This window comes from Triticum aestivum, chromosome 1D, assembly GCF_018294505.1.
Source record: "Triticum aestivum cultivar Chinese Spring chromosome 1D, IWGSC CS RefSeq v2.1, whole genome shotgun sequence".
In the NCBI taxonomy this organism is placed as follows: Eukaryota; Viridiplantae; Streptophyta; class Magnoliopsida; order Poales; family Poaceae; genus Triticum; species Triticum aestivum.
Window position 1 is genome coordinate 435,146,575 of NC_057796.1, and position 19,991 is coordinate 435,166,565.

Here is a 19,991-nt window from a genome sequence, read left to right on the forward strand (position 1 = left end):
CTACACGCGAGTCCCTCGCACCTACACAAACAAATAAATCCTCGCAACCAACGCGATAAGGGGTTGTCAATCCCTACACGGTCACTTACGAGAGTGAGATCTGATAGATATGATAGGATAATATTTTTTGGTATTTTTGTGATAGAGATGCAAAGTAAAATAAACAAAATAAAAACGGCAAAAGAAATAGCTAAGTGTTGGAAGATTAATATGATGGAAAATAGACCCGGGGGCCATAGGTTTCACTAGTGGCTTCTCTCAAGAGCATAAGTATTTTACGGTGGGTGAACAAATTACTGTGGAGCAATTGACAGAATTGAGCATAGTTATGAGAATATCTAGGTATGATCATGTATATAGGCATCACGTCCAAGACAAGTAGACCGACTCCTGCCTGCATCTACTACTATTACTCCACACATCGACCGCTATCCAGCATGCATCTAGAGTATTAAGTTCATAAGAACAGAGTAACGCTTTAAGAAAGATGACATGATGTAGAGGGATAAATTCATGCAATATGATAAAAAACATCTTGCTATCCTCGATGGCAACAATGCAATACGTGCCTTGCTGCCCCTACTGTCACTGGGAAAGGACACCGCAAGATTGAACCCAAAGCTAAGCACTTCTCCCATTGCAAGAAAGATCAATCTAGTAGGCCAAATCAAACTGATAATTCGAAGAGACTTGCAAAGATAACCAATCATACATAAAAGAATTCAGAAGATTCAAATATTGTTCATAGATAAACTTGATCATAAACCCACAATTCATCGGTCTCAACAAACACACCGCAAAATAAGATTACATCGAATAGATCTCCACAAGAGAGGGGGAGAACATTGTATTGAGATCCAAAAAGAGAGAAGAAGCCATCTAGCTAATAACTATGGACCCAAAGGTCTGAGGTAAACTACTCACACTTCATCAGAGAGGCTATGGGGTTGATGTAGAAGCCCTCCGTGATCGGTGCCCCCTCCAGCGGAGCTCCGGAACAGGCCCCAAGATGGGATATCACGGGTATAGAAGGTTGCGGTGGTGGAATTAGGTTTTTGGCTCCGTATCTGATCGTTTGGGGGTACGTAGGTATATATAGGAGGAAGGAGTACGTCGGTGGAGCAACGTGGGGCCCATGAGGGTGGAGGGCGCGCCCAGGGGGGTAGGCGTGCCCCCCTACCTCGTGGCTTCCTGGTGGCTTTCTTGACGTAGGGTCCAAGTCCTCTGGATCATGTTCGTTCCGAAAATCATGTTCCCGAAGGTTTCATTCCATTTGGACTCCGTTTGATATTCTTTTTCTGCGAAACTCTGAAATAGGCAAAAAACAACAATTCTGGGCTGGGCCGCCGGTTAATAGGTTAGTCCCAAAAATAATATAGAAGTGAATAATAAAGCCCAATAATGTCCAAAACAGAAGATAATATAGCATGGAGCAATCAAAAATTATAGATACGATGGAGACGTATCAGTGCGGTCTACAAAAGCTTGTTTTGGACCTCCTGTCGCACGTCTCCGCTGCCCGTCCTCGGGGAGGGGAATCCTTAACGGGAGTGGCCCCGTAGGTGAGTGTGCGGATCCGAACTTCTAGAGAGTCCGATGTAGATGTTGTCCTGATGGTCACCTGTTTTTAAGAAATGATACATAAAAAAGAAGAAAGACGGATAAGAACGTTATGGGGATTCTTGCAGGGTTGTCCATATTGTGCTTCCGCCGATGCCCATGGTATCTTGAGTGCATAGTGATGTACGCGTGGTGTGAACTTTGCCAGTACAGTAGGTGGGCGGCGGAAGCTGGACTGCTATTTCCGTTCTGGGAGTGGTCGAACTTCAGAGGGAAAGTGTTTCTGGCCCCTGGTGTTCGGCTGGCGAGCCGATCCGTCGTCTCTATCGCCTGGTGGCCTCCTCCCCTTGTGATCGGCGTTGAGCTTGCCTGCCTGCTTGAGGACCCAACAGTTTCTGTTGGTATGATTAGCTGGCCTATCAGGGTGACCGTGAATCTGGCAAGGTCGGTCCAATATCCTGTCAAGGGTGGATGGTCCATCCTGGTTTGCCTTTAGTGGCTTCTTCCGTTAACCGGGCTTCGGATTGTGAAATCCGGCGTTCACCGCTATGTCGCATGTATTACTGTGACTATTGTGTTTGGTTCGTCGTGGCTTACCGTTGCCGTATCGAATTTCGGAAGTGCTCGGGTCGCTGGTGTTGTTGCTTTTACAAGCGAGCCAGTTGTCTTCTCCCGCACAAAAGCGAGTGTTTAGAGCGGTAAGGGCTGTCATGGACTTGGGTCCTTCCTGGCCGAGGTGACGCGCTAGCCATTCATCCCGGACACCATGTTTGAAGGCTGCGAGGGCTTCTGCATCCGAACAGTCGACAATTTGGTTCTTTTTGACTAAGAACCTAGAACAGAGCTCCCTGACTGACTCGCCGGGCTTCTGGACAATATGACTTAAGTCATCGGCATCTAGAGGCCGGACATATGTTCCTTGGAAGTTGCCTCGAAAGGCGTCTTCCAGGTCTTCCCAGCTACCAATAGAACTTTCTGGTAAACTGTTTAGCCAGTAGCGAGTTGGCCCCTTAAGCTTGAGAGGTATGTATTTGATGGCATGAAGGTCGTCTCCGCGAGCCATGTGAATATGGAGCAGGTAATCCTCAATCCATACCGCGGGATCTGTTGTTCCATCGTATGATTCGATATTAATGGGTTTGAACCCGTCTAGGAATTCGTGCTCCATTACCTCGTCGGTGAAGCAGAGAGGGTGTGCGGCTCCTCTATGTTGGGCCACACTGTGAAGCACCTCCGGCGGACTCTACTTACGGAGTTCGGACCGGGCGTGGTCGGCTCTGTAGTGTCCGAATGGGTGACCATCATAGTCGGTCGGGGTGTATCTCCGTGATCTGTACATCGATCTTGTGCGCCCTGCTCTATCCTGCGGGTCTTGGTTGATGTCGCGAGTGTTCCCTCGAGCTGTTTTGCTCTTGATTTGATGGCCGGATGGGTTGGTATGTTGCTCAGTTTGGGCTGCTGCTTTGTCTGGACCGAACTGTGGCCAGCCCGCCGCATTGTTCGATGGTGGTGTGGGCTCCAGTGCCCTGCCATCGTATTGAGGGAGCCACCTACCCTTTGGGTGGCTTTTGTCTGGGCTACTAAGGTCGTATTCTTCGGCGTCCAAGACCTCGGTCCATCTATCATTGAGCAAATCTTGGCTTGCTTGAAGTTGCAGCTGCTTCTTCCTTAAGCTCCTTGCAGTGGCTATAAGCCGGCTTTGAAACGCTCCTGCTCGAGAGGTTTCTTAGGCACGATAAAATCCTCGCTGCCGAGGATCTCCTCTTCCTCAGAGGGTGGGAGATAATTGCTGTCCTCCGAGTCTCCATATGCGGCCTGTTCATCAGGGTTGTCTTGCCCGCTTTCCTGTTCCTCCTGTTCGGATTCTACCTCAACAGGGTCTTCATTGTCCGGAGTGTTGGTGCTAGCAGTGTTTTCTCTTGGGCGATGTGGCTTGGAGCGGCGCCGTGGGCGCCGGTGTTCGGACTGTGTACCAGGAGGTTTATTCTCGACTGGATCCTTCTCATCATCGGGTGTGTCTATCATACACACATCATACCAGGAAGTGGCCATCCCGTGTCTAGCGGGTAGCGAGCTCTGGCCCTGCCCCTCATCATCGTCCATACCGGCGATGTCTTCGGAGCGAGGGTCAGGCGTGTTGGTTGGGTCTTCGACGGTGGGTATAAAGTGGGTGGCGGGTGGGAAGCAAAATTCTCCATCATCCGCCGTAAGTTTGAACCGAACATAGTTCGGCGACGAGCCATCTGCCAAGGATAGGTTTTTTAATGGGTTTAGTAGGTCGCCCATGGGCGAGTGTTGGAAGACATCTGCGACGCTGAACTTGAAGATTGATAACTGATCGAGTTCGGTATCCGCGGGCTCGCAGGGTTCGGAACTCGACGCCGGAGAAGAGTCCGGGGTTCCGTTGATGCAGATGTTGTACGCAGTGGAATCTGCGAGCGGCTCCAACGCCGCAGAATCGGTAGCCCCCGCGATGGGGTTAAGCTTCCCATCTTCGGGGGACTTGATCTGCTCTGGATCTAAGGCCAGAGTTGCTGCAGGAGCTCTCTCCTGGATGCGGCCCGATGACAGGTTTAAGCCATGTTCATCGGGGCAGCGGGGAGCGATTGCCGCGGTCTCGAATCCGTTGAAGATCAAGTCTCCACGGATGTCCGCAACGTAGTTCAAGCTTCCGAATCTGACCTAATGGCCAGGGGCGTAGCTGTCGATCTGCTCCAGATGGCCAAGCGAGTAGGCCCGTAGTACGAAGCCGCCGAACACAAAGGTTTGTCCGGGGAGGAAGGTTTCTCCCTGAACGGCACCATTACTGACGATCGAAGGGGCCATCGAATCCTTTGTCGACGGCACAGTGGAACTCTCAATGAAAGCATAATTGTCGGTGTCAAAACCGGCGGATCTCGGGTAGGGGGTCCCGAACTGTGCGTCTAGGATCGATGGTAACAGGAGACGGGGGACACGATGTTTACCCAGGTTCGGGCCCTCTCTATGGAGGTAATACCCTACTTCCTGCTTGATTGATCTTGATTAATATGAGTGTTACAAGAGTTGATCTACCACGAGATCGTAATGGCTAAACCCTAGAAGTCTAGCCTATGTATATATGGTAATGAATGTGTCCTATCCGGTCTATGCTCTCCGGTTTATATAGACACCGGAGAGATCTAGGGTTACATGGAGTCGGTTACATGAGAATGAATCTTCACAGCTGGTCGCCTAGCTTGCCTTCCACTCCAAGGAAAGTCCAATCCGGACATGAGTATGGTCTTCGGTCTTCATGTCTTCACAACCCATCAGTCCGGCCCAATGAATAACAGGCCGGACGCCCGAGGACCCCTTAGTCCAAGACTCCCTCAGCCCCCCTCTCCCTTCCTTCTCCCCTTCCCCCCTTTCCCCCTTCTCCTAGTTGGACTAGGAAAGGAGGAAACCTACTCCCACTAGGAGTAGGAATCCTACTCCCTTGGCGCGCCCTCCTAGGGCCGGCCTCCTCCTCCCTTGCTCCTTTATATACGGGGGCAGGGGCACCCCAAGACACAACAATTGATCTCTTGATCTCTTAGCCGTGTGCGGTGCCCCCCTCCACCATATTCCACCTCAATAATATCGTAGCGGTCCCTGCGTTGGTAGCATCATCATCACCGTCACCATGCCATCGTGCTGACGGAACTCTCCCTCAAAGCTCGGCTGGATCGGAGTTCGAGGGATGTCATCAATCTGAACATGTGCTGAACTCAGAGGTGTCGTACGTTCGGTACTCGGATCGGTCAGATCGTGAAGACGTACGACTACATCAACCGCGTTGTGCTAACGCTTCCGCTTTCGGTCTACGAGGGTACGTGGACACACTCTCCCCTCTCGTTGCTATGCATCACCATGATCCTGTGTGTGCGTAGGATTTTTTTTGAAATTACTACATTCCCCACATGTCTTGCATGTGCTTATCTCTGGTGACAATGGGGTATCACGTGATTCACTTGATGTATGTTTTGGTGATCAACTTGCGGGTTCCGTGACCTCGTGAACTTATGCATAGGGGTTGGCACACGTTTTCGTCTTGACTCTCCGGTAGAAACTTTGGGGCACTCTTTGAAGTTCTTTGTGTTGGTTGAATAGATGAATCTGAGATTGTGTGATGCATATCGTATAATCATACCCACGGATACTTGAGGTGACATTGGAGTATCTAGGTGACATTAGGGTTTTGGTTTATTTGTATCTTAAGGTGTTATTCTAGTACGAACTCTATGATAGATCGAACGGAAAGAATAGCTTCGTGTTATTTTACTACGGACTTTTCAATAGATCGATCCGAAAGGATAACTTTGAGGTGGTTTCGTACCCTACCATAATCTCTTCGTTTGTTCTCCGCTATTAGTGACTTTGGAGTGACTCTTTGTTGCATGTTGAGGGATAGTTATATGATCCAATTATGTTATTATTGTTGAGAGAACTTGCACTAGTGAAAGTATGAACCCTAGGCCTTGTTTCAACGCATTGCAATACCGTTTGTGCTCACTTTTATCATTAGTTACCTTGCTGTTTTTATATTTTTAGATTTTAAATACCCATATCTACCATCCATATTGCACTTGTATCACCATCTCTTCGCCGAACTAGTGCACCTATACAATTTACCATTGTATTGGGTGTGTTGGGGACACAAGAGACTCGTTGTTATTTGGTTGCAGGGTTGTTTGAGAGAGACCATCTTCAACCTACGCCTCCCACAGATTGATAAACCTTAGGTCATCCACTTGAGGGAAATTTGCTACTGTCCTACAAACCTCTGCACTTGGAGGCCCAACAACGTCTACAAGAAGAAGGTTGCATAGTAGACATCTAGCTCTTTTCTGGCACCGTTGCCGGGGAGGTGAGTGCTTGAAGGTATATATTTAGATCTTGCAATCGAATCTTTTAGTTTGTTGTTTTATCACTAGTTTAGTCTATAAAAGAAAACTACAAAAAAAATGGAATTGAGTTTGCCTCATATGCTTCATCTTTTTAATATCTTTCGTGAGAATGATGGAAAGGAAAATTGTGCTCAATTGCTAGAGGAAGAATGCATTATAATGTTTGGCACTAAATCTCTGAATGATGAGCATGATTGCAATGTTGTTAGTATGAACTCCTTGAATATCCATAGTACTAATGATGATTGCACTAGTCATGATGAAAGTGTCTCTTATAAGCATATAAACTTTTGTGGAGTGCATAGAGTTTGCAAGTACACACCAATTAGGGAAAATAGATTTTGCAAGAGGCATAAGTATTTGGAAACTAAATGGCTGCAAGAGAGGCTAGATGTTTGTGCTGAAAATTTAAAATTTCTTCACCATACTTGTGAACTTTGCAATGAACATGGTCATTTAAATCTCCAATGCAAATTGTTTCATGATCGTATCGTGTCCAAAAACTGTGATGATTTGATTTTCCTTGCACATCATAATGAACTTAGTTTGCTTTTGGGTTATGAAGAAATGAAACATACAACTAAGCATATTCCAGAATATAACCTTGAGAAATTCCTCGATATTGATCTAGAAGAAATTTTTATGTATTGTGCGGTGAATTGCATTGAAAATCCTTATATTGCCAATTACATAAAGAAAAGAAAACAAATAGAGGGTGAAGAGAATACTAATGAAATGGAAGAGGCTTCCCAATATCCTCCTATTATTTCTTATGATGAATCAGGTAACGAGGAGAAGCCTTCTATTCAACCAATCTCATCAATAAGGAGCTCAAAAAAGAGAGTTAAACCCACACATGATGTGAAGAAGAAAAAGAAAAGACGGAGAAGCATAGGTGAAAAGGTATCCCTTCCTAATGATGTTGCTCCTATTACTCATTGTGATGATGATAATTGCTATACTATTGGTGCTATCCATACTATTAACGATGAGAGTGATTATGCTTATGATATGAAAAGGCCCAATCTTGGGGATGCTATGTTTAATGAGGATGATATTTTTAGCATCCCAAGTTTTGATGAGCAAATTTATTATGATGATAGCATGTCTCCTATTTATGATGATTATTGTGATGACACCTATGCTATAAAGAGTAGTGATGATTATATTTATAAAACTTGTCATGATTATGATTACCCTTTTTCTAAACATTACTCTTATAATGTGGAAACAATTTATAGTATTCGAGTCTCTTATGATACTCCCACTATTCCGATTGAGAAGAATTTTTCTTATGTAGAGAGTAGTAAATTTTCTATTCTTGTAGATCATGAAAAGAATGCTTTAGGTGCTGGTTATATGGTTGAATTCATTCATGATGCTACTGAAAATTATTATGAGGGAGGAACATATGCTTGTAGGTGTTGCAATAATATCAAGTTTCCTCTCTATGTGCTTAAAGTTTTAAAGTTATGCTTGTTTTACCTTCCTATGCAAGTTGATTCTTGTTCCCATAAGTTTTTTGCTCACAAAATCCCTATGCATAGGAAGTGGGTTAGACTTAAATGTGCTAGTCATATTCTTCATGATGCTCTCTTTATGTTTCAATTCTTATCTTTTATGTGAGCATCATTGAAATCATCATGCCTAGCTAGGGGCGTTAAACGTTAGCGATTGTTGGGAGGCAACCCAATTTTATTCTTTACTTTTTGATCCTTTTTAGCAATAAATAATCAATCTAGCCTCTGGTTAGATGTGGTTTTAGGTTTTAATTAGAGTTTTCGCCAAGTAGAACCTTTGGGAAGACTTGGGTGAAGTCTTCATGATCATGCTGTAAAAAAACAGAAACTTTAGCGCTCACGAGATGTGCTGCCATTTTTTACTGGAGAGTGATTTTAGGTTGATTCTTTTTGCAGGTGATTAATAGATAAATTACTCAGGTCCACCAATTTATTTCAGAATTTTTGGAGTTCCAGAAGTATACATTTGATACAGATTACTACAGACTGTTCTGTTTTTGACAGATTCTGTTTTCTATGTGTTGTTTGCTTATTTTGATGAATCTATGAGTAGTATCGGAGGGTATGAACCATAGATAAGTTGGAATACAGTAGATATTACACCAATATGAATTTAGACTGAGTTCACAACAGTACCTAAGTGGTGCTTTATTTTCTTATACTAACGGAGCTCATGAGATTTTCCGTTGAGTTTTGTGTTGTGAAGTTTTCAAGTTTTGGGTAAAGATTCGATGGACTATGGAATAAGGAGTGGAAAGAGCCTAAGCTTGGGGATTCCCAAGGCACCCCAAGGTAATATTCAAGGATAACCAAGAGCCTAAGCTTGGGGATGCCCCGGATGGCATCCCCTCTTTCGTCTTTGTTCATCGGTAACTTTACTTGGAGCTATATTTTTATTCACCACATGATATGTGTTTTGCTTGGAGCGTTATTTTATTTTCTTTTGTTTTTCTTGCTGTTTGAATAATATACCAAGATCTGAAATTCTTAAATGTTACAGAGTCTTCACATAGTTTCATAATTATTCGGCTACTCATTGATCTTCACTTATATCTTTCGGAGTAGTTTGTCGGTTGCTCTAGTTCTTCACTTATATCTTTTAGAGCACGACGGTGGTTTTATTTTGAAGAAATAGATGAACTCTCATGCTTCACTTATATTATTTTGAGAGTCCTAAACAGCATGGTAATTTGCTTTGGCTATAAAATTAGTCCTAATGTGATGAGCATGCGAGATAGGTATAATAAAAACTTTCATATAAAGTGCATTGAATACTAAGAGAAGTTTGATACTTGATAATTGTTTTGAGATATGAAGATGGTGATATTAGAGTCATGCTAGTTGAGTAGTTGTGAATTTGAGAAATACTTGTGTTAAAGTTTGTGATTCCCGTAGCATGCACGTATGGTGAACCGTTATGTGATGAAGTCAGAGCATAATTTATTTATTGATTGTCTTCCTTATGAGTGGCTGTCGGGGACGAGCGATGGTATTTTCCTACCAATCTATCCCCCTAGGAGCATGCGCGTAGTACTTCGTTTCGATAACTAATAGATTTTTGCAATAAGTATGTGAGTTCTTTATGACTAATGTTGAGTCCATGGATTATACGCACTCTCACCCTTCCACCATTGCTAGCCCCTCTAATACCGCGGACCTTTCGCCGGTATCATATACCCACCATATACCTTCCTCAAAACAGCCACCATACCTACTTATTATGTCATTTCCATAGCCATTCAGAAATATATTGCCATGCAACTTTCCACCATTCCGTTTATTATGACACGCTCCATCATTGTCATATTGCTTTGCATGATCATGTGGTTGACATTGTATTTGTGGCAAAGCCACCGTTCATAATTCTTTCATACATGTCACTCATGAGTCATTGCACATCCCGGTACACCGCCGGAGGCATTCATATAGAGTCATATTTTGTTCTAAGTATCGAGTTGTAATTCTTGAGTTGTAAGTAAATAAAAGTGTGATGATGATCTTTATTAGAGCATTGTCCCAGTGAGGAAAGAATGATGGAGGCTATGATTCCCCCACAAGTCGGGATGAGACTCCGGACTAAAAAAAAGAGGCCATAAAAAAAGAGAAAAGGCCCAACCAAAAAAAATGATGAGAGAAAAGAGAGAAGGGACAATGCTACTATCCTTTTTCCACACTTGTGCTTCAAAAAGTAGCACCATGATCTTCATGATAGAGAGTCTCCTATGTTGTCACTTTCATATACTAGTGGGAATTTTTCATTATAGAACTTGGCTTGTATATTCCAATGATGGGCTTCCTCAAATTGCCCTAGGTCTTCGTGAGCAAGCGAGTTGGATGCACACCCACTTAGTTTCTTTTGTTGAGCTTTCATACACTTATAGATCTAGTGCATCCGTTGCATGGCAATCCCTACCCACTCACATTGATATCTATTGATGGGCATATCCATAGCCCGTTGATACGCCTAGTTGATGTGAGACTATCTTCTCCTTTTTGTCTTCTCCACAACCACCGTTCTATTCCACCTATAGTGCTATGTCCATGGCTCACGCTCATGTATTGCGTGAAGATTGAAAAAGTTTGAGAACATCAAAAGTATGAAACAATTGCTTGGCTTGTCATCGGGGTTGTGCATGATTTAAATATTTTGTGTGATGAAGATAGAGCATAGCCAGACTATATGATTTTGTAGGGGTAGCTTGCTTTGGTCATGTTATTTTGAGAAGACATGATTGCTTTGTTAGTATGCTTGAAGTATTATTGTTCTCATGTCAATATTAAACTTTTGTTTTGAATCTTATGGATCTAAATGTTCTTGCCACAATAAAGAAGATATCATTGATAAATATGTTAGGTAGCATTCCACATCAAAAATTCTGTTTTTATCATTTACCTACTCGAGGACGAGCAGGAATTAAGCTTGGGGATGCTGATACGTCTCCAATGTATCAATAATTTTTTATTGTTCCATGCTATTATATTATCTCTTTTGGATGTTTATGGGCTTTATTATACACTTTTATATTATTTTTGGGACTAACCTATTAACCGGAGGCCCAGCCCAAAATGTTGTTTTCTTGCCTATTTCAGTGTTTCAAAGAAAAGGAATATCAAACGGAGTCCAAACGGAATGAAACCTTCGGGAGAGTTATTTTTGGAACAAAAGCAATCTAGGAGACTTGGAGCAGACGTCAGGGAAGCTTCGAGGTGGCCACGAGGTAGGGAGGCGCGCCCCCACCCTCGTGGGCCCCTCGTGGCTCCCCTGACCGACTTCTTTCGCCTATATATCCATATACCCTAAAAACATCGGGGAGCAGAATAGATCGGGAGTTCCGCCGCCGCAAGCCTCTGTAGCTACCAAAAATCAATTGGGAGCCTGTTCCGGCACCCTGCCGGAGGGGGGAACCCTCACCGGTGGCCATCTTCATCATCCCGGCGCTCTCCATGACGAGGAGGGAGTAGTTCACCCTCGGGGCTGAGGATATGTACCAGTAGCTATGTGTTTGATCTCTCTCTCGAGTTCTTGAGGTGATACAATCTTGATGTATCGCGAGCTTTGCTATTATAGTTGGATCTCATGATGTTTCTCCCCCTCTACTCTCTTGTAATGGATTGAGTTTTCCCTTTGAAGTGATCTTATCGGATTGAGTGTTTAAGGATTTGAGAACACTTTATGTATGTCTTGCATGTGCTTATCTGTGGTGACAATGGGATATCACGTGATTCACTTGATGTATGTTTTGGTGATCAACTTGCGGGTTCCGTGACCTCGTGAACTTATGCATAGGGGTTGGCACACGGTTTCGTCTTGACTCTTCGGTAGAAATTTTGGGGCACTCTTTGAAGTTCTTTGTGTTGGTTGAATAGATGAATCTGAGATTGTGTGATGCATATCATATAATCATACCCACGGATACTTGAGGTGACATTGGAGTATCTAGGTGACATTAGGGTTTTGGTTTATTTGTATCTTAAGGTGTTATTCTAGTACGAACTCTATGATAGATCGAACGGAAAGAATAGCTTCGTGTTATTTTACTACGGACTCTTGAATAGATCGATCCGAAAGGATAACTTTGAGGTGGTTTCGTACCCTACCATAATCTCTTCATTTGTTCTCCGCTATTAGTGACTTTGGAGTGACTCTTTGTTGCATGTTGAGGGATAGTTATATGATCCAATTATGTTATTATTGTTGAGAGAACTTGCACTAGTGAAAGTATGAACCCTAGGCCTTGTTTCAACGCATTGCAATACCATTTGTGCTCACTTTTATCATTAGTTACCTTACTGTTTTTATATTTTCAGATTTCAAATACCCATATCTACCATCCATATTGCACTTGTATCACCATCTCTTCGCCGAACTAGTGCACCTATACAATTTACCATTGTATTGGGTGTGTTGGGGACACAAGAGACTCTTTGTTATTTGGTTGCAGGGTTGTTTGAGAGAGACCATCTTCAACCTACGCCTCCCACGGATTGATAAATCTTATGTCATCCACTTGAGGGAAATTTGCTACTGTCCTACAAACCTCTGCACTTGGAGGCCCAACAACGTCTACATGAAGAAGGTTGCGTAGTAGACATCAGCGCTAAAGCGAGCCGAAGGCGCGCCACCATCATCGCCCCTCTCTCGTTGGAGCCAGACAAAACTTGTTGTAGTAGACAGTCAGAAAGTCATCGTGCGAAGGCCCCATAGGAAAAGCGCACCAGAACAGCAACCGCCGGCGATGAAGAGACGTGTAGATCGGAAGGAACCAACCAAAAGACACATGAACATAGACGAACGAAGACCGGATCTGAGTAGATTCACCAAAGACAAGCACCAACCGAATCATTCGAGATCCGTCGGAGACACGCCTCTATACACCCTCCGACGATGCATGCTAGACACACCACCGGGACAGGGGCTAGGCGGAGAGAACATTATTTCATCTTCAAGGAGCCGCCGTTGTCTCACCTTCTTGAACAAGACACAAACCATACAAAAACTGAAAGAAACATCTAAAAACGTAGTTCTCCCGCCGACAAGGGCCGAGATCCACCACGCTCCCATGGCTCTCAGGCCACTGGAGACGAGACGGACCGGCGGAGCCGACGGGAGGCAAGAACCCTAAGCTTTTTGAGAGGAGGTGGCGGCTGCGTAGGGAATAGAAATGTGTATTGAGTATTGTACTTGCTTATGTTGGACTGCCGCTTCAACAAGTATTCACTCAACATCAACTTGAAAGTAACAAATCCAATCTCAAGGGAAACGCAAAAGAACTCCAAATCTAGAACACGCATCATAACTTCATAGGCCAGTCAGTTCCTTTTTCTAGGCCCCATTACTAACAATTAAAAATCAAACAGTTCAATTACCCTCGTCCAAGTCTAATGTATGGCTCTGTTGGAGTTGTGTCGAATATTGTGTACAAGATAGGTTATAGTTGGACTTGTAGTTGTATTGTGTTTAGATAGGATATGGAGTCGTGTCCAAGTAGGATACTTGTATCCTAGGCTTTCATATATAGCGGGAGTAGACACATGATGTAACCTATGCCAACATAATAGCACCGGAACGCAGGGGAAGCCGGCGGCATGTACCGGTGTCCAGGGCGACCGGTTGCGGTATTGTAGCGGTGTCATGGGGAGGAGCGCTCATAGTCAAGCCCCGGGGATGTAGCCACATCAGTGAACCTCGTTAACAAATCTCGGTGTCGTGCGCGTGTGATTGCTTGGTCCTCGGATAATCGACGGTATGCCTCGGGTTTATTCTAACAAGTGGTATCATGAGCAAGGTTTGGACGAGGTCGACAAGGAGTTGATCTAGAGGGAACATCAAATTTGAGATGCAGCCGGCTGCGGCGTGTCTCTCGACAAGATTGGAGAAAAGCAAGATCAGCGGAAGGCGTGTGTGCGCATGGCAGCAGGTGGTGAGACGTGCGGCGATTGATTGATGGATCGGTCGGGCGAGCGTATAGCCCATCAGCGCGTACATGAAGCGGCGGCGACGGAATACATGCAGTAGCCAGGAGTCTCGACGAGATCCGTTCGATCAACGCGTTGCGAGCAGCGGCGGAGCGGTCCAAGCCCTGGTGCACGTGGCAGATGTGGCCTCGGAAAGCACGGAGCGTGGCCCATATGGCTGGACGCCTAGGTGTTGGATGGTTCAATCTGGAGAGCTGCAAGCTGTGTTCAGGTGTGCGGGTAGAGCATGAAGACGCGAGATCTGTTTTGGACAAAAAGGAAGGAGACCGCGTCTCCAAATGACACTGAGATAGGCAGGGAAATCAACTGGCGAATAGAAAGAATCGCAAGGGATAATCCGTTGGAAAGCATAAGGTCATGGCAAGGCAAAGCTAGCATTGAAAGTTTTGTGCAAGGGAGCCGATCCACCACGTGAAGGCCAAAGATTTTAATTCTCTTGGTTTTGCTTTAGTAGCACGCAGAGGTTCTGTCCGTGTGTTTGGGGCGTTGTGTGGAAAGCTTGGATAATTTTTCGCAGGGTCAGCCATACAAAGAACTATGGCGCCAACGGGTACCAGGTTTGAGGTGGAGAAGTTCACGGAACTGAAAACCTTGGATTATGGCAGACAAGAGTGAGAAATTTGTTGACACAACATGGATGCTTGAAGGCGTTGCGGGAAGTCATGTCAGCTGTGATGGAATTATTATGTGATGGATGGAAATTCGCGGAAGACGATTTGGGAGCCTCGAGCATGTCATACAGTCGAACGAGTTCGGCTAGGTCGGACTAGGCAGTCTGACGAATTGACGCAAGTCGGTTGGTATAGAAGACGGTGGTGGGATCGGCGACGACGACATACGAGCGTGATGCTGATGGTGACCGACTTCTGGACGTGGAAACACGTGGCGCAGGCCCGAGGGCTTGTGTGGCTTCGACAAGACTATGGCGCGGGTTGATTCAAGATGGCGTACGCATGTGAGCTTGAAGTCGATGGGGCATAGGGGTGGACTGATCATCTACCATGGAGTCATGTTGAAGGTGGAGCTGGAGTCTGGAGGACTTCACTCGGTACTGATTGAGAGGCTACGGCGTAAGTGCACAGAGAGTCGAAGCCTATTCAGCGGGAAAAGTGAGGGACACGTAATTCGGATTGGAGCCCAGTGGTCTGATGGAAGCGTGAAACTCGTCATCGGTCGGCAATGATCGGTGGTACTCTGAAGTGGGGGTTGAGTGGTGTGGGTTCGCGACCTTTGAGACTCGACTAGGACAGCGGAGGCTCGACGCGGTAATAGTGGCGAGGCGTGCGGTGCGCACGGGACATGGAGACGGGCTAGGGCTCTGGTGGTCATACATGTGGCGAGACAACTGCGAATTTGACTCGGGATGACTACAAGCAATGGTGGAATTCCTTCAAGTTTCAGACAGGCGGTCAAGAAAGGAGCGGTGATGTTGGGTTCAGGTAACTCTTATGTGACACCCAATATGTGAGTTGTTCACTTTCACGCAGGTCAGTGATCAATGTGTGATGGTGTTGGACTGATGCCCTGGAAGTTGGAGCGCAAACTAGAGTAATGTGGAACTTAATTTTGCTCGAGTGTTGACTGTGGTCAAGAAAAGAGGGACTACAAGTTGCAGGTGGAGTCACATGGAGTCTTTGGAGTAGCAGCGGTACTCATGGGATAAACTCAAGTCCAATGTACATGGAAGTTTGACGCATTGACAAATTCAGGATGGTGGAGAATATTCGTCAAGGTGGAGTTTGTTGGAGTTGTGTCGAATATTGTGTACAAGGTAGGTTACAGTTGGACTTGTAGTTGTATTGTGTTTAGATAGGATATGGAGTCGTGTCCAAGTAGGACACTTGTATCCTAGGCTCTCATATATAGCGGGGGTAGACACACGATGTAACGTATGCCAATATAATAGCACCGGAATGCAGGGGAAGCCGGCGGCATGTACCGGTGTCCAGGGCGACCGGGTGCGGTATTGTAGCGGTGTCATGGGAGGAGCGCCAATAGTCAGGCCCCGGGGATGTAGGCATATCGGTGAACCTTCGTTAACAAATCTCGATGTCGTGCGCGTGTGATTGCTTGGTCCTCGGATGATCGACGGTATGACTCGGATTTATTCTAACAGGCTCGTCATATGAATACTCCAATAATATCACGTAACAGTTTTCTTAAGCATTATAAATACTTGCTTCTGTTTTGTTTGGTTCGCTAATGGATGCGCCGAATAACTCGATAAAGAAGACATATAATTTCAAGTTTGGTCAAAACAACAAGACTACGTTTTTCCGGACACCTGGCCCAGCCCCATTTCCATTGCTGAAAACGAAACCATGAAACAATAAAACTATTAACTGAAATCATCAGAAAACTCAAGTCGGTGCTTTTTTAAAAAGGCCTTACACTCGGCACAGCTACATCATCGCAGAGCAAAAGTCTAAAAAATTGGAAAACTGGAAAAAGTATATCAGTATACTTTTCCTTGAAAGAAAGAGGGATCCGTGGAATGTTTCAATGTACCGCAGTGAAGCTTTGATCGATACTCAGTCAGCAACGAGCAGCAGCTTTGATCGATACGCTTTGGCACGAAGGGCTGATGGATGAAGAATTGACGGCGTTAAGTGAAGCGTCCTGACGGCGTGGGCGGCACATACTTTTCGAAGTCTGGAAGCGCTGGAGAGAAGGGGATGGCGGGCGGCCGAGGGGCCCACTTGATGGCCGGCACGTTTGGCTGCGCTGACGCGTTCAAGCAGTTGAATCGTGTTCCCGCCGGGCCGGCCATTGAACTGAATACGAACCCCAACTGTTTTTTTTCTTTTTTGAACTGAATGCCGACTGTTCCATCCATTTTTTTTAAAACATTCGTTCATTTTCAATCATAGGAGCATGAACATCATAAATAATAAAAAATTACATCCAGATCCGTAGACCACCTAGCACAACTACAAGCACAGAAGCGAGCCAGAGGTGCGCCGCCGTCATCGCTCCTCCCTCACCGGAGCCGGGCAAAACTTGTTGTAGTAGACAGTCGGGAAGTCGTTATGCTAAGACCCCATAGGACCAGCACATCAGAACAACAACCATCGTCGATAAAGAGTAGCTAGATCGGAAGGATCCAACGTGAAGACACACGAACATAGACGAACGACGAACAGATCCGAGCAAATCCACCAAGTACAGATCCGCCGGAGACACAACTCCACACGCCCACCGGCGATGCTAGACGCACCACCGGAACAGGGGCTAGGCAGAGACAACCTTATTCCATCTTTAGGGAATCGTCGTCGTCTCTCCTTCTTGAGCAGGACACAAACCCTAACAAATCTCGAACACACATCTAAAAACGGAGCCCTCCCACCGGCAAGGGTCGGGATCCACTGCGCCCCAGGCCCTAATAAGGCCACCGGAGACGAGGCGGACCAGCGGCAGCGCCGGTGGGAGGTGGAGAAACCCTAATTGGGGAGGAGGCGGTTGTGCTGATATTTAATTAGTACCACAACGGTTTCATCTCTTCAAGCAGACAGGTACACAGTATCGAACGATTCTAAAATTATTAAAAGAACACCATCATATATTGATTTATTAAAACGTTATTACAATCCATCCTTACAACATAAGGCACATAGGACGAAAAAACTATTAAGAAGAACATGATCCGGTATATTATCAAAATTCAACCTCGCAATCTCACACGCCATCCTATTGGCTCGACGATTAATTTTATATAGCTTAAAGCTGGGCACGGAGTCTCTAATCCGAAGCTCACATGCACCTGGCTGAACCTAAAATCCAAAAGAATAATTTTTTAAAAAATCTTATAAACAATGATGAATGTTTCACTTGGGTACAAAATTTCCTGGTTGAATGACATTCGTGGAGATCTGGAAAAATGAAAAAAAAAACGATGCTCCAAAAATAACTGTTTCATCTCTTCAAGCAAATAGGTACCGGACTACCGGCACAGTATCGCACGATTAAGTTCTTTATCTTTTATAAACACCCTCATATATTAATTTATTATTAAAAGATTATTACGATCCATCCTCACAACATAAGCCACGCATGACGGAAAACTATTAAGATGAACATCATCCGACCTATTATTGGAATTAAATTTCCCAATCTCAAGCGCCATTCGATTGGCCCGACGATTAATTTTATATAGCTTAAAGCTGGACACCAAGTTTTTGATCCTAAGCTCACATGCACCTGGCCGAACAGTAAAATCCAAAAGAATAATACAAACAAAATAAAAAAAATTGTGATAAACATTGATGAATGTTTCACCTGCGTGCAAATTTTCCTGATTGAATGGCATTCGTCGAGCCCTATAAAAATAAAATAAAAAACAATGCTCCAAAAATGGAGGTCTAGAAAAATGAGCAATGCTACATTCACTGATTGGATTAAGGGAGAGGGAGGGGCCCCACCCACCTGAAAATCAAAGGGGGGGGGGGGTTGAAGAGAATTAGAAGGAAGGGCCCATAATCCCCCCTAATAAGCCTGTGCGCTTAGCATTTTTGCTAGAAAAATTGATGCCCAAATAGACTATTTTTTAAAGCATTTTGGAGCATCGATTTTATTTTTTGCCCAGACCTCGACGAATGACATTCCATCACGAAAATCTGTTTGCAGGTGAAACACTCACCATTGTTGATACCCAAAAGATTTATTATTATTATTATTATTATTATTATTATTATTATTATTATTATTATTATTATTATTATTATTATTATGTGAGCTCAGGATTAGAAAAACACTTTCGTCTTAAAACTTTGGAGAAGCATAGTGATGCTCAATACTCTTCAGATGAACAAGAGGGGGCCTGCCCAAAATTTTATTTGTAAAGGAAGCCACAAAAGAACAATCAGTCTCCAAATTATATAGGCTTGTGAAGAGTAATGTCGATATAAAGACCTACGATGCACGCCCGAAGCTCCGCTTCATCCACACTAGTGCACCGCACAATAAAGTCCCATAAAGATATGATAAATCACGAGAAGAGTTCCTAGCAACACCCCCCACGCTTGCGGTGCTAATGCTCTCCACAGACAGCATCGACGTTATCTTAATATAGTTGTGCGGGGAGGTTGCCACACCACATTAGAAGTTCTAACTTTGTCCTAAGTCAAACTTCTTTAATTTTGACCAAGTTCATAACAAATTTACTAATATCCACAACATCAAATACTACCTATGTCCAGAATTACTAGCCTAGATACATCCATCTCAGCGTCAAGTAATTCCGGACGGAGGGAGTATATGTAGTATGAAAATGTGTGTTATGATGTATCTAATAAAATTAGTTTTGTGTTTTAGATGTTGGTGTATTTTTCTATAGACTTGGTCAATGTAAAAAAAAAGAATTCAGATATTTTGAAACGAAGGGAGTACATCTCAAATGGTCAAGTTTGTGTCGGCGCGAAGTTTTTTCCCCCTCTGTTCTTCGGCAACTGGGAGTTCATCTTGGTTTCCCTTTTATCATCTCTGCCTGCGTCGTCCCCAAAGTGGTTGCGACTTCACAGTCAGGCCACAAAGCGGGCGCATGTAAACAAATCAATCAATCAATACCCCCTGCAACAAGTTTGGCATAGTGAGATGTATCCATGGTAGCTCAGTCATACCCATCACGGGAGATTTCACAACTATTCCCCCGTTAGCTCAGTAATGTCCATCAGACGTTGATTAGAGCCATCGCAACCTCTCAGGCGGTCCTAACACTCCAAGTTCAGCCTACCACATCAGTGGTCACCGACGCACATGAGATTAAATTTCAGCTCCGCACAGCGACCCCTCGCAGTCTGGACGACGTCTCACACAAAATAAGGGCGGATAAAGGCAAAGCGAAAAAGATTTACTAACCTCTACAAATATCCCAGATAAAAAATGAAGACTAAATCAAATAAAAAGAGCGGCGAGTGATAGGTTTCAATTAAAGAGAAGAATCAATGGGTTCATAGTGTATTGTTTTTTTTTCACAGTTTTGGTCAAGTGAGGGGATCAAATCTGTAGTCGACTTTATTAGATGGCATCTTGA